We start from the raw sequence: 25452 nt of genomic DNA, 5'->3' as shown, positions 1-25452 counted from the left end.
GCACACTCATACAGCATGTCCCATTGGGAACTCACTGAATTCGCTTAGAAATTTTGATTCCATTCCTGAAAAATTTTCTATATCCCGAACAGTCCACTTATTACTACTGCGGCCTATTGGGAATTAACTGAATTCACCAAGTTACTCAGAATGGGATCACCAAATTTTGATAAATCTTTAAAAGTACACATATTACAAGAGCCTGCTACTGGGAACTAACTTAATTCACAAAGAAACAGTGTTTCAGTTGTTAAAACTTTGCTCTATCTTCAATAAAATGCTTATTACTCGCGAATCCTATTGGGAACCTATTGAATTCACCATGATACTTAGATTCCTTTCCTTAAAATGTTGCTATATATTGAAAAGCACACTCATACAAGCATGTCCAATTGGGAACTCACTGAATTCGCCTAGAAATTTTGATTGCATTCCTGAAAATTTTTCTATATCCCGACCAGTCCACATATTTCTACTGCCGCCTATTGGGAACTAAGTGAATTCACCAAGTTCCTGAGATTCATCTCACCAAATTTTGATAAATCTTTAAAAGTACACATATTAGAAGAGCCTGCTTCTGGGAAATAACTGAATTCACAAAGAAACAGTGTTTCAGTTCGTTAATACGTTGCTCTATCTTGAAAAACAAGCTTATTACATGCGAATCCTATTGGGAACCTATTGAATTCACCATGATACTTAGATTCCGTTCCTTAAAATGTTGCTATATATTGAAAAGCACACTCATACAAGCATGTCCAATTGGGAACTCACTGAATTCGCCTAGAAATTTTGATTCCATTCCTGAAAATTTTTCTATATCCCGAACAGTCCACTTATTACTACTGAGGCCTTTAGGACCTAACCGAATTCACTAAGTTACTTAGATTCGGCTCACCAAATTTTGATAAATCTTTAAAAGGATACAATTAGAAGAGCCTGCAACTGGGAACTAACTGAATTCACACAGAAACAGTGTTTCAGTTCGTTAAAACTTTGCTCTATCTTGAATAACAAGCTTATTACATGTGAATCCTATTGGGAACCTACTGAATTCACCTGATACTTAGAATCCGTTCCTTAAAGTGTTGCTATATATTGAAAAGCACACTCATACAAGCATGTCCCATTAGGAACTCACGGAATTCGCCTAGAAATTTTGATTCCATTCGTGAAAGTTATTATATACCGAACAGTCCACTTATTACTACTGCGGCCTGTTGCGAACTAACCGAGTTCACCAAGTTACTGAGATTCGGCTCACCAAATTTTGATAAAACTTTAAAAGCACACAATTACAAGAGCCTGCTGCTGGGAACTAACTGAATTCACAAAGAAACAGTGTTTCATTTCGTTCAAACGTTGCTCTATCTTGAGTAACAAGGTTATTACATGCCAATCCTATTGGGAACCTACTGAATTCACCATGATACTTAGATACTGTTCCTTAAAATGTTGCTATATATTGAAAAATACACTCATACAAGCATGTCCCATTGGGAACTCACTGAATTCGCCTAGAAATTTTGACTCCATTCATGAAAATTTTTCTATATCACGAAAAGTCCACTTATTACTACTGCGGCCTATTGGGAACTAAGTGCATTCACCAAGTTACTGAGATTCGGCTCAACAAATTTTGATAAATCTTTAAAAGTATAAATATTACAAGAGACTGCTACTGGGTACTAACTGAACTCACAAAGAAACAGTTTTTCAGTTCGTTAAAACGTTGCTCTATCTTGAAAAACAAGCTAATTACATGCGAATCCTATAGAGAACCTACTGAATTCACCATGATACTTAGATTCCGTCCCCTAAACTGTTGCTATATATTGAAATGCACACTCATACAAGCATGTCCCATAAGCAACTCACTGAATTCGCCTAGATTTTGATTCCATTCGTGAAATTTTTCTATATCCCGAACAGTCCACTTAATACTACTGAGGACTACTGGGAACTAACCGAATTCAACAACTTACTGACATTCGGCTCACCAATTTTTGATAAATCTTTAAAAGCACACAATTACAAGAGCCTGCTACTGGAAACTAACTGAATTCACAAAGAAACATTGTTTCAGTTCGTTAAAACGTTGCCCTATCTTGAATAACAAGCTTATTACATGCGAATCCTATGGGGAACCTACTGAATTCACCATGATACTTAGATTCCGTTCCTTAAAATGTTGCTATATATTGAAAAGCACACTCATACAAGCATATCCCATTGGGAACTCACTCAATTCGCCTAGAAATTTTGATTCCATTCCTGAAAATCTTTATATATCCCGAACAGTCCACTTATTACTACTGAGCCCTTTTTGGAATAAACTGAATTCACCAAGTTACTGAGATTCAGCTCAACAAATTTTGATAAATCTTTAAAAGTATAAATATTACAAGAGCCTGCTACTGGGTACTAACTGAATTCACAAAGAAACAGTGTTTCAGTTCGTTAAAACGTTGCTCTATCTTGAAGAACAAGTTTATCACATGCGAATCCTATAGGGAACCTACTGAATTCACCATGATACTTAGATTCCGTCCCCTAAACTGTTGCTATATATTGAAAAGCACACTCATACAAGCATGTCCCTTTGGGAAATACCTGAATTCGCCTAGAAATATTGATTCCAATCCTGAAAATTTTTCTATATCCCGAAGAGTCCACTTATTACTACTGAGGCCTTTTGGGAACTAACTGAATCCACCCAGTTACTGAGATTCGGCTCACCAAATTTTGATAAATCTTTAAAAGTACACATATTACAAGAGCCTGCTACTGGGAACTAACTGAATTCACAAAGAATCAGTGTTTCAGTTCGTTAAAACGTTGCTCTATCTTGAATAACAAGCTTATTACATGCGAATCCTATTGGGAAACTAATGAATTCACGATGATACTTAGATTCCGTTCCTTTAAATGATGCTCTATATTGAAAAGCACACAAGCACACTCATACCAGCATGTCCCATTGGGAACTCACTGAATTCGCCTGGGAATTTTGATTCAATTCGTGAAAATTTTTCTATATCCCGAACAGTCCACTTAATACTACTGAGGACTATTGGGAACTAACAGAATTCACAAACTTACTGACATTCGGCACACCAATTTTTGATAAATCTTTAAAAGCACACAATTACAAGAGCCTGCTACTGGGAAATAACTGAATTCAAAAGAAACAGTGTTTCAGTTCGTTAAAACTTTGCTCTATCTTGCATAACAAGCTTGTTACATGCGAATCCTATGGGGAACCTACTGAATTCACAATCATACTTAGAATCCGTTCCTTAAAATGTTGCTATATATTTAAAAGCACACTCATACGAGCATGTCAAATTAGGAACTCACGGAATTCGCCTAGAAATTTTGATTCCAGTCGTGAAAATTTTTCTATATCCCGAACAGTCCACTTATAACTACTGCGGCCTATTGGGAACTAAGTGAATTCACCAAGTTCCTGAGATTCATCTTACCAAATTTTGATAAATCTTTAAAAGTACACATATTACAAGAGCCTGCTAATGGGAACTAACTGAATTCAGAAAGAAACAGTGTTTCAGTTGGTTAAAATGTTGCTGTATCTTGAATAACGAGCTTATTACTCACGAATCCTATTGGGACTTATTGAATTCAAAATGATACTTAGATTCCGTTCCTTAAAATGTTGCTATATATTGAATAGCACACTCATACAAGCATGTCCCATTGGGAACTCACTGAATTCGCCTAGAAATTTTGATTCCATTCCTGAAAATTTTTCTATATCCCGAACAGTCCACTTATTACTACTGAGCCTTACTGGAAGAAACTGAATTCACGAAGTATATGAGATTCGGCTCAACAAATTTTGATAAATCTTTAAAAGTATACATATTACAAGAGCCTGCTACTGGGAACTAACTGAATTCACAAAGAAACAGTGCTTCAGTTCGTTAAAACATTGCTCTATCTTGAATAACAAGCTTGTTAAATGCGAATCCTATTGGGAACCTACTGAATTCACCATGATACTTAGATTCCGTTCGTTAAACTGTTGATATATATTGAAAAGCACACTCATACAAGCATGTCCCATTGGGAACTCACTGAATTCGCCTAGAAATTTTGATTCGATTCGTGAAAATTTTTCTGTATCCCGAAGAGTCCAGTTTTTACTACTGCGGCCTATTGGTTCTAACCGAATTCACCATGTTACTCAGATTCGGCTCACCAAATTTTGATAAATCTTTAAAAGTACACATATTACAAGAGCCTGCTACTGGGAACTAACTGAATTCACAAAGAAACAGTGTTTCAGTTCGTTAAAACTTTGCTCTATTTTGAATAACAAGCTTATTACATGCGAATCCTATTGGAGATCCACTGAATTCACCATGATACTTAGATTCCGTTACTTAAAATGTAGCTATATATTGAAAAGCACACTCATACAAGCATGTCCCTTTGGGAACTCCCTCAATTCTCCTAGATATTCTGATTCCACTCCTGAAAATTTTTGTATATCCCGAACAGTCCACTTAATACTACTGAGGACTATTGGGAACTAAGCGAATTCACCAACTTACTGAGATTCATCTCACCAAATTTTGATAAATCTTTAAAAGTACACATATTACAAGAGCCTGCTACTGGGAACTAACTGAATTCACAAAGAAACAGTGTTTCAGTTCGTTAAAACGTTGCTCTATCTTGAATAACAAGCTTATTACTTGCGAATCCTATTGGGACCTACTGAAATCAACATGATACTTAGAATCCGTTACTTAAAATGTTGCTATATTTTGAAAAGCACACTCATACAAGCATATCCCATTGGGAACTCACTCAATTTGCCTAGAAATTTTGATTCCATTCCTGAAAATTTTTATATATCCCGAACAGTCTACTTATTACTACTGAGCCCTATTGGGAAAAAACTGAATTCACCAAGTATCTGAGATTCGGCTCAACAAATTTTGATAAATCTTTAAATGTATACATATTACAAGAGCCTGCTAGTGGGAACTAACTAAATTCAAAAAGAAACAGTGTTTGAGTTCGTTAAAACGTTGCTCTATCTTGAATAACAAGCTTATTACATGCGAATCCTATTGGGAACCTATTGAAATCACCATGATACTTAGATTCCGTTCGTTAAACTGTTGGTATATATTGAAAAGCACACTCATAGAAGCGAGTCCCATTGGGAACTCACTGAATTCGCCTAGAAATTTTGATTCCATTCTTGAAAATTTTTCTATATCCGGAACAGTTCTCTTATTACTACTGCGGCCTTTTTGGAACTACCCGAAATCACGAAGTTACTGAGATTCGGAAAACCAAATTGTGATAAATCTTTAAAAGTACACATATTACAAGAGCCTGATACTGGGAACTCACTGAATTCACAAAGAAACAGTGTTTCAGTTTGTAAAAACGTTGCTCTATATTGAATAACAAGCTTATTACATGCGAATCCTATTGTAGATCTCCCTAATTCACCATGATACTTCGATTCCGTTCCTTAAAATGTTGCTATATATTGAAAAGCACACTCATACAGGCATGTCCCATTGGGAACTCACTGAATTTGCCTAGAAATTATGATTCCATTAATGAAAATTTTTCTATATTCTGAACAGTCCACTTATTATTACTGCGGCATATTGGGAACTAACTGAATTCACAAATTTACTGAGGTTCGGCTCACCAAATTTGGTAAATCTTTAAAAGTACACATATTACAAGAGCCTGCTACTGGGAACTAACTGAATTCCCAATGAAACAGTGTTTCAGTTCGTTAAAACTTTGCTCTATCTTGAATAACAAGCTTATTACATGCGAATCCTATTGGAGATCCACTGAATTCACCATGATACTTAGATTCCGTTACTTAAAATGTAGCTATATATTGAAAAGCACACTCATACAAGCATGTCCCTTTGGGAACTCCCTCAATTCTCCTAGATATTTTGATTCCACTCCTGAAAATTTTTCTATATCCCGAACAGTCCACTTAATACTACTGAGGACTATTGGGAACTAAGCGAATTCACCAACTTACTGAGATTCATCTCACCAAATTTTGATAAATCTTTAAAAGTACACATATTACAAGAGCCTGCTACTGGGAACTAACTGAATTCACAAAGAAACAGTGTTTCAGTTCGTCAAAACGTTGCTCTATCTTGAATAACAAGCTTATTACATGCGAACCCTATAGGGAACCTACTGAATTCACAATGATACTTAGATTCCGTCCCTTAAAATGTTGCTAAATATTGAAAAGCACACTCATACAAGCATGTCCCATTGGGAACTCACTGAATTCCCCTAGAAATTTTGATTCCGTTCGTGAAAATTTTTCTATATCCCGAACAGTCCACTTAATACTACTGCGGCCTATTGGGAACTAACCAAATTCAGCAATTTACTGAGATTCGGCTCACCAAATTTTGATAAATCTTTAAAAGCACACAATTACAAGAGGCTGCTACTGGGAACTAACTGAATTAAAAAAGAAACAGTATTTCAGTTCGTTAAAACTTTGCTCTCTCTTGAATATCAAGCTTATTAATTGCGAAACCTATTCCGAACCGACTGAATTCACCATGATACTTACATTCCGTTCCTTAAATGTTGCTATATAATGAAAATCACACTCATACAAGCATGTCCCATTGGGAACTCACTGAATTCGCCTAGAAATTTTGATTCCATTCGTGAAAATTTTTCTATATCCCGAGAGTCCACTAATTACTACTGAGGCCTATTGGGAATAAATGAATTCACCACGTTAGTAAGATTGGGTTCACCAAATTTTGATAAATCTTTAAAAGTACACATATTGCAAGACCCTGCTACTGGAAACTGACTGAATTCACAAAGAAACAGTGTTTCAGTTAGTTAAAAGTTTGCTCTATCTTGAATATCATGCTTATACATGCGTATACTATTGGGAACCTACTGAATTCACCTTGATACTAAAAACCGTTCCTTTAATGTTGCTATATATTGAAAAGAACACTCATTCAAGCATGTCCCATTGGGATCTCACTGAATTCGCCTAGAAATTTTAATTCCATTCGTGAAAATTTTTCTATATCCCGAACAGTTCTCTTATTACTACTGCGGCCTATTGGGAAATAACCGACTTCACCAACTTACTGAGATTCGGCTCAACACATTTAGATAAATCTTTAAAAGCACACAATTACAAGAGCCTGCTACTGGGAACTAACTGAATTCAGAAAGAAACAGTGTTTCAGTTCGTTAAAACGTTGCTCTATCTTGAATAACAAGCTTATTACTTGTGAATCCTAATGGGAACCTATTGAATTCACCATGATACTTAGATTCCGGTCCTTAAAATGTTGGTATATATTGAAAAGCACACTCATACAAGCATGTCCCATTGGGAACTCACTGAATTCGCCTTGAAATTTTGATTACATTCGTGAAAATTATTATATATCCCGAAGAGTCCACTTATTACTACTGCGGCCTATTGGGAAGTAAGTGAATTCACAAATATTGAGATTCATCTCACCAAATTTTGATAAATCTCTAAAAGTACACATATTACAAGAGCCTCCTACTTGGAACTAACTGAATTCACAAAGAAACAGTGTTTCAGTTACTTAGGACGTTGCTTTACTTGAATAACAAGTTTATTACTTGCGAATCCATTGGACCTATTGAATTCACCATGATACTTAGATTCCGTTCCTTAAAGTGTTGCTATATATTGAAAAGCATACTCATACAAGCATGTCCCATTGGGAACTCACTGAATTCGCTTAGAAATTTTGATTCCATTCGTAAAAAATTTTCTATATTCCGAACAGTCCGCTTATTACTACTGCGGCCTATTGGGAATTAACTGAATTCACCAAGTTACTCAGTTTTGGCTATCAAATTTTGATAAATCTTTAAAAGTACATTTATTACAAGATCAGGCTACTGGGAACTAACTGAATTCACAAAGAAACAGTGTTTCAGTTCGTTAAAACGTTGCTCTATCTTGACATACATGCTTATTACTCGCGAATCCTATTGGGACCTATTGAATTCACCATGATACTTAGATTCTGCTCCTTAAAATGTTGCTATATATTGAAAAGCACACTCATACAAGCATGTCCCATTGGGAACTCACTGAATTCGCCTAGAAATTTTGATTCCATTCGAAACTTTTTCTATATCCCGAAGAGTCCACTTATTACTACTGCGGCCTATTGGGAACTAAGTGAATTCACCAAGTTCCTGAGATTCATCACACCAAATTTTGATAAATCTATAAAAGTACACATATTACAAGAGCCTGCTACTGTTAACTAACTGAATTCACAAAGAAACAGTGTTTCAGTTGGTTAAAACGTTGCTCTATCTTGAATAACAAGCTTATTTCTTGCGAATCCTATTGGGACCTATTGAATTCAACATGATACTTAGATTCCGTTCCTTAAAATGTTGCTATATATTGAAAAGCACACTCATACAGCATGTCCCATTGGGAACTCACTGAATTCGCTTAGAAATTTTGATTCCATTCCTGAAAAATTTTCTATATCCCGAACAGTCCACTTATTACTACTGCGGCCTATTGGGAATTAACTGAATTCACCAAGTTACTCAGAATGGGATCACCAAATTTTGATAAATCTTTAAAAGTACACATATTACAAGAGCCTGCTACTGGGAACTAACTTAATTCACAAAGAAACAGTGTTTCAGTTGTTAAAACTTTGCTCTATCTTCAATAAAATGCTTATTACTCGCGAATCCTATTGGGAACCTATTGAATTCACCATGATACTTAGATTCCTTTCCTTAAAATGTTGCTATATATTGAAAAGCACACTCATACAAGCATGTCCAATTGGGAACTCACTGAATTCGCCTAGAAATTTTGATTGCATTCCTGAAAATTTTTCTATCTCCCGACCAGTCCACATATTTCTACTGCCGCCTATTGGGAACTAAGTGAATTCACCAAGTTCCTGAGATTCATCTCACCAAATTTTGATAAATCTTTAAAAGTACACATATTAGAAGAGCCTGCTTCTGGGAAATAACTGAATTCACAAAGAAACAGTGTTTCAGTTCGTTAATACGTTGCTCTATCTTGAAAAACAAGCTTATTACATGCGAATCCTATTGGGAACCTATTGAATTCACCATGATACTTAGATTCCGTTCCTTAAAATGTTGCTATATATTGAAAAGCACACTCATACAAGCATGTCCAATTGGGAACTCACTGAATTCGCCTAGAAATTTTGATTCCATTCCTGAAAATTTTTCTATATCCCGAACAGTCCACTTATTACTACTGAGGCCTTTAGGACCTAACCGAATTCACTAAGTTACTTAGATTCGGCTCACCAAATTTTGATAAATCTTTAAAAGGATACAATTAGAAGAGCCTGCAACTGGGAACTAACTGAATTCACACAGAAACAGTGTTTCAGTTCGTTAAAACGTTGCTCTATCTTGAATAACAAGCTTATTACATGTGAATCCTATTGGGAACCTACTGAATTCACCTGATACTTAGAATCCGTTCCTTAAAGTGTTGCTATATATTGAAAAGCACACTCATACAAGCATGTCCCATTAGGAACTCACGGAATTCGCCTAGAAATTTTGATTCCATTCGTGAAAATTATTATATACCGAACAGTCCACTTATTACTACTGCGGCCTGTTGCGAACTAACCGAATTCACCAAGTTACTGAGATTCGGCTCACCAAATTTTGATAAAACTTTAAAAGCACACAATTACAAGAGCCTGCTGCTGGGAACTAACTGAATTCACAAAGAAACAGTGTTTCATTTCGTTCAAACGTTGCTCTATCTTGAGTAACAAGGTTATTACATGCCAATCCTATTGCGAACCTACTGAATTCACCATGATACTTAGATACTGTTCCTTAAAATGTTGCTATATATTGAAAAATACACTCATACAAGCATGTCCCATTGGGAACTCACTGAATTCGCCTAGAAATTTTGACTCCATTCATGAAAATTTTTCTATATCACGAAAAGTCCACTTATTACTACTGCGGCCTATTGGGAACTAAGTGCATTCACCAAGTTACTGAGATTCGGCTCAACAAATTTTGATAAATCTTTAAAAGTATACATATTACAAGAGCCTGCTACTGGGAACTAACTGAATTTACAAAAAAACAGTGTTTCAGTTCGTTAAAACTTTGCTCTATCTTGAATGACATGCCTATACATGCGAATCCTATTGGGAACCTACTGAATTCGCCATGATACTCTGAAACCGTTCCTTAAAATGTTGCTATATATTGAAAAGCACACTCATACAAGCATGTCCCATTGGGAACCCACTGAATTCGCCTAGAAATTTTCATTCCATTCGTGACAATATGTCTATATCAAGAACAGTCCACTTTTTACTACTGCGGCATAGTGGGAACTAAGTGAATTCACCATGTTCCTGAGATTCGGTTCACCAAATTTTGATAAATCTTTAAAAGTACACATATTACAAGAGCGTGCTACTGGGAACTGACTGAATTCACAAAGAAACAGTATTTCAGTTCGTTAATACATTGCTCAATCTTGAAAAACAAGCTTATTACATGCGAATCCTATTGGGAACCTATTGAATATACCATGATACTTAGATTCCGTTCCTTAAAATGTTGCTATATATTTAAAAGCACACTCATACAAGCATGTCCCATTAGGAACTCACGGAGTTCGCCTAGAAATTTTGATTCCATTCGTGGAAATTTTTCTATATCCCGAACAGTCCACTTATTACTACTGCGGCCTATTGGGAACTAAGTGAATTCACCAAGTTCCTGAGATTCATCTCACCAAATTTTGATAAATCTTTAAAAGTACACATATTACAAGAGCCTGCTACTGGGAACTAACTGAATTCACAAACAAAAAGTGTTTCAGTTCGTTAAACCTTTGCTCTATCTTGCATAACAAGCTTATTACTCGCGAATCCTATAGGGACCTATTGAATTCAACATGATACTAGATTCCGTTCCTTAAAATGTTGCTATATATTGAAAAGCACACTCATACAAGCATATCCCATTGGGAACTCACTCAATTCACCTAGAAATTTTGATTCCATTCGTGAAAATGTTTATATATCCCGAACAGTCCACATATTACTTCTGAAGCCTATTGGGAAGAAACTGAATTCAACAAGTTACTGAGATTAGGCTCAACAAATTTTGATAAATCTTTAAAAGTATAAATATTACAAGAGACTGCTACTGGGTACTAACTGAACTCACAAAGAAACAGTTTTTCAGTTCGTTAAAACGTTGCTCTATCTTGAAAAACAAGCTAATTACATGCGAATCCTATAGAGAACCTACTGAATTCACCATGATACTTAGATTCCGTCCCCTAAACTGTTGCTATATATTGAAATGCACACTCATACAAGCATGTCCCATAAGCAACTCACTGAATTCGCCTAGATTTTGATTCCATTCGTGAAATTTTTCTATATCCCGAACAGTCCACTTAATACTACTGAGGACTACTGGGAACTAACCGAATTCACCAACTTACTGACATTCGGCTCACCAATTTTTGATAAATCTTTAAAAGCACACAATTACAAGAGCCTGCTACTGGAAACTAACTGAATTCACAAAGAAACATTGTTTCAGTTCGTTAAAACGTTGCCCTATCTTGAATAACAAGCTTATTACATGCGAATCCTATGGGGAACCTACTGAATTCACCATGATATTTAGATTCCGTTCCTTAAAATGTTGCTATATATTGAAAAGCACACTCATACAAGCATATCCCATTGGGAACTCACTCAATTCGCCTAGAAATTTTGATTCCATTCCTGAAAATCTTTATATATCCCGAACAGTCCACTTATTACTACTGAGCCCTATTTGGAATAAACTGAATTCACCAAGTTACTGAGATTCAGCTCAACAAATTTTGATAAATCTTTAAAAGTATAAATATTACAAGAGCCTGCTACTGGGTACTAACTGAATTCACAAAGAAACAGTGTTTCAGTTCGTTAAAACGTTGCTCTCTCTTGAAGAACAAGTTTATCACATGCGAATCCTATAGGGAACCTACTGAATTCACCATGATACTTAGATTCCGTCCCCTAAACTGTTGCTATATATTGAAAAGCACACTCATACAAGCATGTCCCTTTGGGAAATACCTGAATTCGCCTAGAAATATTGATTCCAATCCTGAAAATTTTTCTATATCCCGAAGAGTCCACTTATTACTACTGAGGCCTTTTGGGAACTAACTGAATCCACCCAGTTACTGAGATTCGGCTCACCAAATTTTGATAAATCTTTAAAAGTACACATATTACAAGAGCCTGCTACTGGGAACTAACTGAATTCACAAAGAAACAGTGTTTCAGTTCGTTAAAGCGTTGCTCTATCTTGAATAACAAGCTTATTACATGCGAATCCTATTGGGAAACTAATGAATTCACGATGATACTTAGATTCCGTTCCTTTAAATGATGCTCTATATTGAAAAGCACACAAGCACACTCATACCAGCATGTCCCATTGGGAACTCACTGAATTCGCCTGGGAATTTTGATTCAATTCGTGAAAATTTTTCTATATCCCGAACAGTCCACTTAATACTACTGAGGACTATTGGGAACTAACAGAATTCACAAACTTACTGACATTCGGCACACCAATTTTTGATAAATCTTTAAAAGCACACAATTACAAGAGCCTGCTACTGGGAAATAACTGAATTCAAAAGAAACAGTGTTTCAGTTCGTTAAAACTTTGCTCTATCTTGCATAACAAGCTTATTACATGCGAATCCTATGGGGAACCTACTGAATTCACAATCATACTTAGAATCCGTTCCTTAAAATGTTGCTATATATTTAAAAGCACACTCATACAAGCATGTCCCATTGGGAACTCACGGAATTCGCCTAGAAATTTTGATTCCAGTCGTGAAAATTTTTCTATATCCCGAACAGTCCACTTATAACTACTGCGGCCTATTGGGAACTAAGTGAATTCACCAAGTACCTGAGATTCATCTTACCAAATTTTGATAAATCTTTAAAAGTACACATATTACAAGAGCCTGCTTCTGGGAACTAACTGAATTCAGAAAGAAACAGTGTTTCAGTTGGTTAAAATGTTGCTCTATCTTGAATAACGAGCTTATTACTCACGAATCCTATTGGGACTTATTGAATTCAAAATGATACTTAGATTCCGTTCCTTAAAATGTTGCTATATATTGAATAGCACACTCATACAAGCATGTCCCATTGGGAACTCACTGAATTCGCCTAGAAATTTTGATTCCATTCCTGAAAATTTTTCTATATCCCGAACAGTCCACTTATTACTACTGAGCCTTACTGGAAGAAACTGAATTCACGAAGTATATGAGATTCGGCTCAACAAATTTTGATAAATCTTTAAAAGTATACATATTACAAGAGCCTGCTACTGGGAACTAACTGAATTTACAAAGAAACAGTGTTTCAGTTCTTAAAAACGTTGCTCTATATTGAATAAAAAGCTTATTACATGCGAATCCTATTGTAGATCTACTGAATTCACCATGATACTTAGATTCCGTTCCTTAAAATGTTGCTATATTTTGAAAAGCACACTCATACAAGCATGTCCCATTGGGAACTCACTGAATTCGCCTAGAAATTTTCATTCCATTCGTGAAAATTTTTCTATATCCCGAACAGTCCACTTATTACTACTGAGGCCTATTGGGAACTAAGTGACTTCAAAAAGTTACTGAGATTCGACTCACCAAATTTTCAAAAATTTTAAAGTACACATATTACAGGAGCCTGCTACTGGGAACTAACTGAATTCACAAAGAAACAGTGTTTCAGTTCGTTAAAACGTTGCTCTATCTTGAAGAACAAGCTTATTACTCGCGAATCCTATTGGGAACCTACTGAATTCACCATGATACTTAGATTCCGTTCCTTAAAATGTTGCTATATATTGAAAAGCAAACTCATACAAGCATGTCCCATTGGGAACTCACGGAATTCGCCTAGAAATTTTGATTCCATTCGTGAAAATTTTTGATATCCCGAACAGTCCACTTATTACAACTGCGGCCTATTTGGAACTACCCGAATTCACGAAGTTACTGAGATTCGGCTCAACAAATTTTGATAAATCTTTAAAAGCACACAATCACAAGAGCCTGCTACTGGGAACTAACTGAATTCACAAAGAAACAGTATTTCAGTTCGTTAAAACGTTGCTCTATCTTGAATAACAAGCTTATTACATGTGAATCCTATTGGGAACCTACTGAATTCAACATGATACTTAGATTCCGTTCCTTAAAATGTTGCTATATATTGAAAATCACAGTCATACAAGCATGTCCCATTGGGAACTCACTGAATTCGCCTAGAAATTTTGATTCCATTCGTGAAAATTTTTCTATATCCCCAACAGTCCACTTATTACTACTGCGGCCTATTGGTAACTAAGTGAATTCACCAAGTTCCTGACATTCGGCTCACCAAATTTTGAGAAATCTTTAAAAGTACACATATTACAAGAGCCTGCTACTTGGAACTAAATGAATTCACAAAGAAACAGTGTTTCAGTTCGTAAAAACGTTGCTCTATCTTGAATAACATGCTTATTACATGCGAATCCTATTGGGAACCTATTGAATTCACCATGATACTTAGGTTCCGTTCCTTAAAATATTGCTATATATTGAAAAGCACACTCATACCTGCATGTCCCATTGGGAACTCACTGAATTCGCCTACAAATTTTGATTCCATTCCTGAAAATATTTCTATATCCCGAACAGTCCACTTATTACTACTGCGGCCTATTGGGAACTAACCGAATTCACCAACTTACTGAGATTCGGCTCACCAAATTTTGATGAATCTTTAAAAGCACACAATTACAAGAGCCTGCTACTGGGCCTTACTGAATTCACAAAGAAACAGTATTTCAGTTCGTAAAAACGTTGCTCTAATTTGAATAACAAGCTTATTACATGCGAATCCTATTGGGAACCTACTGAATTCATCATGATACTTAGATTCCGTTCCGTAAAATGTTGCTATATATTGAAAAGCACACTCATACAAGCATATGCCATTGGGAACTCACTCAATTCGCCTAGAAATTTTGATTCCATTCCTGAAAATCTTTATATATCCCGAACAGTCCACTTATTACTACTGAGCCCTATTGGGAAAAAACTGAATTCACCAAGTATCTGAGATTCGGCTCAACAAATTTTGATAAATCTTTAAAAGTATACATATTACAAGAGCCTGCTAGTGGGAACTAACTAAATTCAAAAAGAAACAGTGTTTGAGTTCGTTAAAACGTTGCTCTATCTTGAATAAAATGCTTATTACATGCGAATCCTATTGGGAACCTACGGAATTAACCATGATACTAGATTCCGTTCGTTAAACTGTTGCTATATATTGAAAAGCACACTCATAGAAGCGAGTCCCATTAGGAACTCACGGAATTCGCCTAGAAATTTTGATTCCATTCATGAAAATTTTTCTATATCCCAAACAGTCCACTTATTACTACTGCGGCCTTTTTGGAACTACCCGAAATCACGAAGTTACTGAGATTCGGCTCACCAAATTGTGATAAATCTTTAAAAGTACACATATTACAAGAGCCTTCTACCGGGAACTAACTGAATTCACAAAGAAACAGTGTTTCAGTTTGTAAAAACGTTGCTCTATATTGAATAACAAGCTTATTACATGCGAATCCTATTGTAGATCTCCCTAATTCACCATGATACTTCGATTCCGTTCCTTAAAATGTTGCTATATATTGAAAAGCACACTCATACAGGCATGTCCCATTGGGAACTCACTGAATTTGCCTAGAAATTATGATTCCATTAATGAAAATTTTTCTATATTCTGAACAGTCCACTTATTATTACTGCGGCATATTGGGAACTAACTGAATTCACAAATTTACTGAGGTTCGGCTCACCAAATTTGGTAAATCTTTAAAAGTACACATATTACAAGAGCCTGCTACTGGGAACTAACTGAATTCCCAATGAAACAGTGTTTCAGTTCGTTAAATCTTTGCTCTATCTTGAATAACAAGCTTATTACATGCGAATCCTATTGGAGATCCACTGAATTCACCATGATACTTAGATTCCGTTACTTAAAATGTAGCTATATATTGAAAAGCACACTCATACAAGCATGTCCCTTTGGGAACTCCCTCAATTCTCCTAGATATTTTGATTCCACTCCTGAAAATTTTTCTATATCCCGAACAGTCCACTTAATACTACTGAGGACTATTGGGAACTAAGCGAATTCACCAACTTACTGAGATTCATCTCACCAAATTTTGATAAATCTTTAAAAGTACACATATTACAAGAGCCTGCTACTGGGAACTAACTGAATTCACAAAGAAACAGTGTTTCAGTTCGTCAAAACGTTGCTCTATCTTGAATAACAAGCTTATTACATGCGAACCCTATAGGGAACCTACTGAATTCACAATGATACTTAGATTCCGTCCCTTAAAATGTTGCTATATATTGAAAAGCACACTCATACAAGCATGTCCCATTGGGAACTCACTGAATTCCCCTAGAAATTTTGATTCCGTTCGTGAAAATTTTTCTATATCCCGAACAGTCCACTTAATACTACTGCGGCCTATTGGGAACTAACCAAATTCAGGAATTTACTGAGATTCGGCTCACCAAATTTTGATAAATCTTTAAAAGCACACAATTACAAGAGGCTGCTACTGGGAACTAACTGAATTAAAAAAGAAACAGTATTTCAGTTCGTTAAAACTTTGCTCTCTCTTGAATATCAAGCTTATTAATTGCGAAACCTATTCCGAACCGACTGAATTCACCATGATACTTACATTCCGTTCCTTAAATGTTGCTATATAATGAAAATCACACTCATACAAGCATGTCCCATTGGGAACTCACTGAATTCGCCTAGAAATTTTGATTCCATTCGTGAAAATTTTTCTATATCCCGAGAGTCCACTAATTACTACTGAGGCCTATTGGGAATAAATGAATTCACCACGTTAGTAAGATTGGGTTCACCAAATTTTGATAAATCTTTAAAAGTACACATATTGCAAGACCCTGCTACTGGAAACTGACTGAATTCACAAAGAAACATTGTTTCAGTTAGTTAAAAGGTTGCTCTATCTTGAATATCATGCTTATACATGCGTATACTATTGGGAACCTACTGAATTCACCTTGATACTAAAAACCGTTCCTTTAATGTTGCTATATATTGAAAAGCACACTCATTCAAGCATGTCCCATTGGGATCTCACTGAATTCGCCTAGAAATTTTAATTCCATTCGTGAAAATTTTTCTATATCCCGAACAGTTCTCTTATTACTACTGCGGCCTATTGGGAAATAACCGACTTCACCAACTTACTGAGATTCGGCTCAACACATTTAGATAAATCTTTAAAAGCACACAATTACAAGAGCCTGCTACTGGGAACTAACTGAATTCAGAAAGAAACAGTGTTTCAGTTCGTTAAAACGTTGCTCTATCTTGAATAACAAGCTTATTACTTGTGAATTTTAATGGGAACCTATTGAATTCACCATGATACTTAGATTCCGGTCCTTAAAATGTTGGTATATATTGAAAAGCACACTCATACAAGCATGTCCCATTGGGAACTCACTGAATTCGCCTTGAAATTTTGATTACATTCGTGAAAATTATTATATATCCCGAAGAGTCCACTTATTACTACTGCGGCCTATTGGGAAGTGAGTGAATTCACAAATTTTGAGATTCATCTCACCAAATTTTGATAAATCTCTAAAAGTACACATATTACAAGAGCCTCCTACTTGGAACTAACTGAATTCACAAAGAAACAGTGTTTCAGTTACTTAGGACGTTGCTCTACTTGAATAACAAGCTTATTACTTGCGAATCCATTGGACCTATTGAATTCACCGTGATACTTAGATTCCGTTCCTTAAAGTGTTGCTATATATTGAAAAGCATACTCATACAAGCATGTCCCATTGGGAACTCACTGAATTCGCTTAGAAATTTTGATTCCATTCGTAAAAAATTTTCTATATTCCGAACAGTCCACTTATTACTACTGCGGCCTATTGGGAATTAACTGAATTCACCAAGTTACTCAGTTTTGGCTACCAAATTTTGATAAATCTTTAAAAGTACATTTATTACAAGATCAGGCTACTGGGATCTAAATGAATTCACAAAGAAACAGTGTTTCAGTTCGTTAAAACGTTGCTCTATCTTGACATACATGCTTATTACTCGCGAATCCTATTGGGACCTATTGAATTCACCATGATACTTAGATTCTGCTCCTTAAAATGTTGCTATATATTGAAAAGCACACTCATACAAGCATGTCCCATTGGGAACTCACTGAATTCGCCTAGAAATTTTGATTCCATTCGAAACTTTTTCTATATCCCGAAGAGTCCACTTATTACTACTGCGGCCTATTGGGAACTAAGTGAATTCACCAAGTTCCTGAGATTCATCACACCAAATTTTGATAAATCTTTAAAAGTACACATATTACAAGAGCCTGCTACTGTTAACTAACTGAATTCACAAAGAAACAGTGTTTCAGTTGGTTAAAACGTTGCTCTATCTTGAATAACAAGCTTATTTCTTGCGAATCCTAATGGGACCTATTGAATTCACGATGATACTTAGATTCCGTTCCTTAAAATGTTGCTATATATTGAAAAGCACACTCATACAGCATGTCCCATTGGGAACTCACTGAATTCGCTTAGAAATTTTGATTCCATTCCTGAAAAATTTTCTATATCCCGAACAGTCCACTTATTACTACTGCGGCCTATTGGGAATTAACTGAATTCACCAAGTTACTCAGAATGGGATCACCAAATTTTGATAAATCTTTAAAAGTACACATATTACAAGAGCCTGCTACTGGGAACTAACTTAATTCACAAAGAAACAGTGTTTCAGTTGTTAAAACTTTGCTCTATCTTCAATAAAATGCTTATTACTCGCGAATCCTATTGGGAACCTATTGAATTCACCATGATACTTAGATTCCTTTCCTTAAAATGTTGCTATATATTGAAAAGCACACTCATACAAGCATGTCCAATTGGGAACTCACTGAATTCGCCTAGAAAATTTGATTGCATTCCTGAAAATTTTTCTATATCCCGACCAGTCCACATATTTCTACTGCCGCCTATTGGGAACTAAGTGAATTCACCAAGTTCCTGAGATTCATCTCACCAAATTTTGATAAATCTTTAAAAGTACACATATTAGAAGAGCCTGCTTCTGGGAAATAACTGAATTCACAAAGAAACAGTGTTTCAGTTCGTTAATACGTTGCTCTATCTTGAAAAACAAGCTTATTACATGCGAATCCTATTGGGAACCTATTGAATTCACCATGATACTTAGATTCCGTTCCTTAAAATGTTGCTATATATTGAAAAGCACACTCATACAAGCATGTCCAATTGGGAACTCACTGAATTCGCCTAGAAATTTTGATTCCATTCCTGAAAATTTTTCTATATCCCGAACAGTCCACTTATTACTACTGAGGCCTTTAGGACCTAACCGAATTCACTAAGTTACTTAGATTCGGCTCACCAAATTTTGATAAATCTTTAAAAGGATACAATTAGAAGAGCCTGCAACTGGGAACTAACTGAATTCACACAGAAACAGTGTTTCAGTTCGTTAAAACGTTGCTCTATCTTGAATAACAAGCTTATTACATGTGAATCCTATTGGGAACCTACTGAATTCACCTGATACTTAGAATCCGTTCCTTAAAGTGTTGCTATATATTGAAAAGCACACTCATACAAGCATGTCCCATTAGGAACTCACGGAATTCGCCTAGAAATTTTGATTCCATTCGTGAAAGTTATTATATACCGAACAGTCCACTTATTACTACTGCGGCCTGTTGCGAACTAACCGAGTTCACCAAGTTACTGAGATTCGGCTCACCAAATTTTGATAAAACTTTAAAAGCACACAATTACAAGAGCCTGCTGCTGGGAACTAACTGAATTCACAAAGAAACAGTGTTTCATTTCGTTCAAACGTTGCTCTATCTTGAGTAACAAGGTTATTACATGCCAATCCTATTGGGAACCTACTGAATTCACCATGATACTTAGATACTGTTCCTTAAAATGTTGCTATATATTGAAAAATACACTCATACAAGCATGTCCCATTGGGAACTCACTGAATTCGCCTAGAAATTTTGACTCCATTCATGAAAATTTTTCTATATCACGAAAAGTCCACTTATTACTACTGCGGCCTATTGGGAACTAAGTGCATTCACCAAGTTACTGAGATTCGGCTCAACAAATTTTGATAAATCTTTAAAAGTATAAATATTACAAGAGACTGCTACTGGGTACTAACTGAACTCACAAAGAAACAGTTTTTCAGTTCGTTAAAACGTTGCTCTATCTTGAAAAACAAGCTAATTACATGCGAATCCTATAGAGAACCTACTGAATTCACCATGATACTTAGATTCCGTCCCCTAAACTGTTGCTATATATTGAAATGCACACTCATACAAGCATGTCCCATAAGCAACTCACTGAATTCGCCTAGATTTTGATTCCATTCGTGAAATTTTTCTATATCCCGAACAGTCCACTTAATACTACTGAGGACTACTGGGAACTAACCGAATTCAACAACTTACTGACATTCGGCTCACCAATTTTTGATAAATCTTTAAAAGCACACAATTACAAGAGCCTGCTACTGGAAACTAACTGAATTCACAAAGAAACATTGTTTCAGTTCGTTAAAACGTTGCCCTATCTTGAATAACAAGCTTATTACATGCGAATCCTATGGGGAACCTACTGAATTCACCATGATACTTAGATTCCGTTCCTTAAAATGTTGCTATATATTGAAAAGCACACTCATACAAGCATATCCCATTGGGAACTCACTCAATTCGCCTAGAAATTTTGATTCCATTCCTGAAAATCTTTATATATCCCGAACAGTCCACTTATTACTACTGAGCCCTTTTTGGAATAAACTGAATTCACCAAGTTACTGAGATTCAGCTCAACAAATTTTGATAAATCTTTAAAAGTATAAATATTACAAGAGCCTGCTACTGGGTACTAACTGAATTCACAAAGAAACAGTGTTTCAGTTCGTTAAAACGTTGCTCTATCTTGAAGAACAAGTTTATCACATGCGAATCCTATAGGGAACCTACTGAATTCACCATGATACTTAGATTCCGTCCCCTAAACTGTTGCTATATATTGAAAAGCACACTCATACAAGCATGTCCCTTTGGGAAATACCTGAATTCGCCTAGAAATATTGATTCCAATCCTGAAAATTTTTCTATATCCCGAAGAGTCCACTTATTACTACTGAGGCCTTTTGGGAACTAACTGAATCCACCCAGTTACTGAGATTCGGCTCACCAAATTTTGATAAATCTTTAAAAGTACACATATTACAAGAGCCTGCTACTGGGAACTAACTGAATTCACAAAGAATCAGTGTTTCAGTTCGTTAAAACGTTGCTCTATCTTGAATAACAAGCTTATTACATGCGAATCCTATTGGGAAACTAATGAATTCACGATGATACTTAGATTCCGTTCCTTTAAATGATGCTCTATATTGAAAAGCACACAAGCACACTCATACCAGCATGTCCCATTGGGAACTCACTGAATTCGCCTGGGAATTTTGATTCAATTCGTGAAAATTTTTCTATATCCCGAACAGTCCACTTAATACTACTGAGGACTATTGGGAACTAACAGAATTCACAAACTTACTGACATTCGGCACACCAATTTTTGATAAATCTTTAAAAGCACACAATTACAAGAGCCTGCTACTGGGAAATAACTGAATTCAAAAGAAACAGTGTTTCAGTTCGTTAAAACTTTGCTCTATCTTGCATAACAAGCTTGTTACATGCGAATCCTATGGGGAACCTACTGAATTCACAATCATACTTAGAATCCGTTCCTTAAAATGTTGCTATATATTTAAAAGCACACTCATACGAGCATGTCAAATTAGGAACTCACGGAATTCGCCTAGAAATTTTGATTCCAGTCGTGAAAATTTTTCTATATCCCGAACAGTCCACTTATAACTACTGCGGCCTATTGGGAACTAAGTGAATTCACCAAGTTCCTGAGATTCATCTTACCAAATTTTGATAAATCTTTAAAAGTACACATATTACAAGAGCCTGCTTCTGGGAACTAACTGAATTCAGAAAGAAACAGTGTTTCAGTTGGTTAAAATGTTGCTGTATCTTGAATAACGAGCTTATTACTCACGAATCCTATTGGGACTTATTGAATTCAAAATGATACTTAGATTCCGTTCCTTAAAATGTTGCTATATATTGAATAGCACACTCATACAAGCATGTCCCATTGGGAACTCACTGAATTCGCCTAGAAATTTTGATTCCATTCCTGAAAATTTTTCTATATCCCGAACAGTCCACTTATTACTACTGAGCCTTACTGGAAGAAACTGAATTCACGAAGTATATGAGATTCGGCTCAACAAATTTTGATAAATCTTTAAAAGTATACATATTACAAGAGCCTGCTACTGGGAACTAACTGAATTCACAAAGAAACAGTGCTTCAGTTCGTTAAAACATTGCTCTATCTTGAATAACAAGCTTGTTAAATGCGAATCCTATTGGGAACCTACTGAATTCACCATGATACTTAGATTCCGTTCGTTAAACTGTTGCTATATATTGAAAAGCACACTCATACAAGCATGTCCCATTGGGAACTCACTGAATTCGCCTAGAAATTTTGATTCGATTCGTGAAAATTTTTCTGTATCCCGAAGAGTCCAGTTTTTACTACTGCGGCCTATTGGTTCTAACCGAATTCACCATGTTACTCAGATTCGGCTCACCAAATTTTGATAAATCTTTAAAAGTACACATATTACAAGAGCCTGCTACTGGGAACTAACTGAATTCACAAAGAAACAGTGTTTCAGTTCGTTAAAACTTTGCTCTATTTTGAATAACAAGCTTATTACATGCGAATCCTATTGGAGATCCACTGAATTCACCATGATACTTAGATTCCGTTACTTAAAATGTAGCTATATATTGAAAAGCACACTCATACAAGCATGTCCCTTTGGGAACTCCCTCAATTCTCCTAGATATTCTGATTCCACTCCTGAAAATTTTTGTATATCCCGAACAGTCCACTTAATACTACTGAGGACTATTGGGAACTAAGCGAATTCACCAACTTACTGAGATTCATCTCACCAAATTTTGATAAATCTTTAAAAGTACACATATTACAAGAGCCTGCTACTGGGAACTAACTGAATTCACAAAGAAACAGTGTTTCAGTTCGTTAAAACGTTGCTCTATCTTGAATAACAAGCTTATTACTTGCGAATCCTATTGGGACCTACTGAAATCAACATGATACTTAGAATCCGTTACTTAAAATGTTGCTATATTTTGAAAAGCACACTCATACAAGCATATCCCATTGGGAACTCACTCAATTTGCCTAGAAATTTTGATTCCATTCCTGAAAATTTTTATATATCCCGAACAGTCTACTTATTACTACTGAGCCCTATTGGGAAAAAACTGAATTCACCAAGTATCTGAGATTCGGCTCAACAAATTTTGATAAATCTTTAAATGTATACATATTACAAGAGCCTGCTAGTGGGAACTAACTAAATTCAAAAAGAAACAGTGTTTGAGTTCGTTAAAACGTTGCTCTATCTTGAATAACAAGCTTATTACATGCGAATCCTATTGGGAACCTATTGAAATCACCATGATACTTAGATTCCGTTCGTTAAACTGTTGGTATATATTGAAAAGCACACTCATAGAAGCGAGTCCCATTGGGAACTCACTGAATTCGCCTAGAAATTTTGATTCCATTCTTGAAAATTTTTCTATATCCGGAACAGTTCTCTTATTACTACTGCGGCCTTTTTGGAACTACCCGAAATCACGAAGTTACTGAGATTCGGAAAACCAAATTGTGATAAATCTTTAAAAGTACACATATTACAAGAGCCTGATACTGGGAACTCACTGAATTCACAAAGAAACAGTGTTTCAGTTTGTAAAAACGTTGCTCTATATTGAATAACAAGCTTATTACATGCGAATCCTATTGTAGATCTCCCTAATTCACCATGATACTTCGATTCCGTTCCTTAAAATGTTGCTATATATTGAAAAGCACACTCATACAGGCATGTCCCATTGGGAACTCACTGAATTTGCCTAGAAATTATGATTCCATTAATGAAAATTTTTCTATATTCTGAACAGTCCACTTATTATTACTGCGGCATATTGGGAACTAACTGAATTCACAAATTTACTGAGGTTCGGCTCACCAAATTTGGTAAATCTTTAAAAGTACACATATTACAAGAGCCTGCTACTGGGAACTAACTGAATTCCCAATGAAACAGTGTTTCAGTTCGTTAAAACTTTGCTCTATCTTGAATAACAAGCTTATTACATGCGAATCCTATTGGAGATCCACTGAATTCACCATGATACTTAGATTCCGTTACTTAAAATGTAGCTATATATTGAAAAGCACACTCATACAAGCATGTCCCTTTGGGAACTCCCTCAATTCTCCTAGATATTTTGATTCCACTCCTGAAAATTTTTCTATATCCCGAACAGTCCACTTAATACTACTGAGGACTATTGGGAACTAAGCGAATTCACCAACTTACTGAGATTCATCTCACCAAATTTTGATAAATCTTTAAAAGTACACATATTACAAGAGCCTGCTACTGGGAACTAACTGAATTCACAAAGAAACAGTGTTTCAGTTCGTCAAAACGTTGCTCTATCTTGAATAACAAGCTTATTACATGCGAACCCTATAGGGAACCTACTGAATTCACAATGATACTTAGATTCCGTCCCTTAAAATGTTGCTAAATATTGAAAAGCACACTCATACAAGCATGTCCCATTGGGAACTCACTGAATTCCCCTAGAAATTTTGATTCCGTTCGTGAAAATTTTTCTATATCCCGAACAGTCCACTTAATACTACTGCGGCCTATTGGGAACTAACCAAATTCAGCAATTTACTGAGATTCGGCTCACCAAATTTTGATAAATCTTTAAAAGCACACAATTACAAGAGGCTGCTACTGGGAACTAACTGAATTAAAAAAGAAACAGTATTTCAGTTCGTTAAAACTTTGCTCTCTCTTGAATATCAAGCTTATTAATTGCGAAACCTATTCCGAACCGACTGAATTCACCATGATACTTACATTCCGTTCCTTAAATGTTGCTATATAATGAAAATCA

The sequence above is a fragment of the Rattus norvegicus genome, chromosome 10 (assembly GCF_021556685.1).
Source record: "Rattus norvegicus strain SHRSP/BbbUtx chromosome 10, alternate assembly SHRSP_T2T, whole genome shotgun sequence".
Classification (NCBI taxonomy): Eukaryota; Metazoa; Chordata; class Mammalia; order Rodentia; family Muridae; genus Rattus; species Rattus norvegicus.
Note: the sequence above shows the minus strand (reverse complement) of the source record.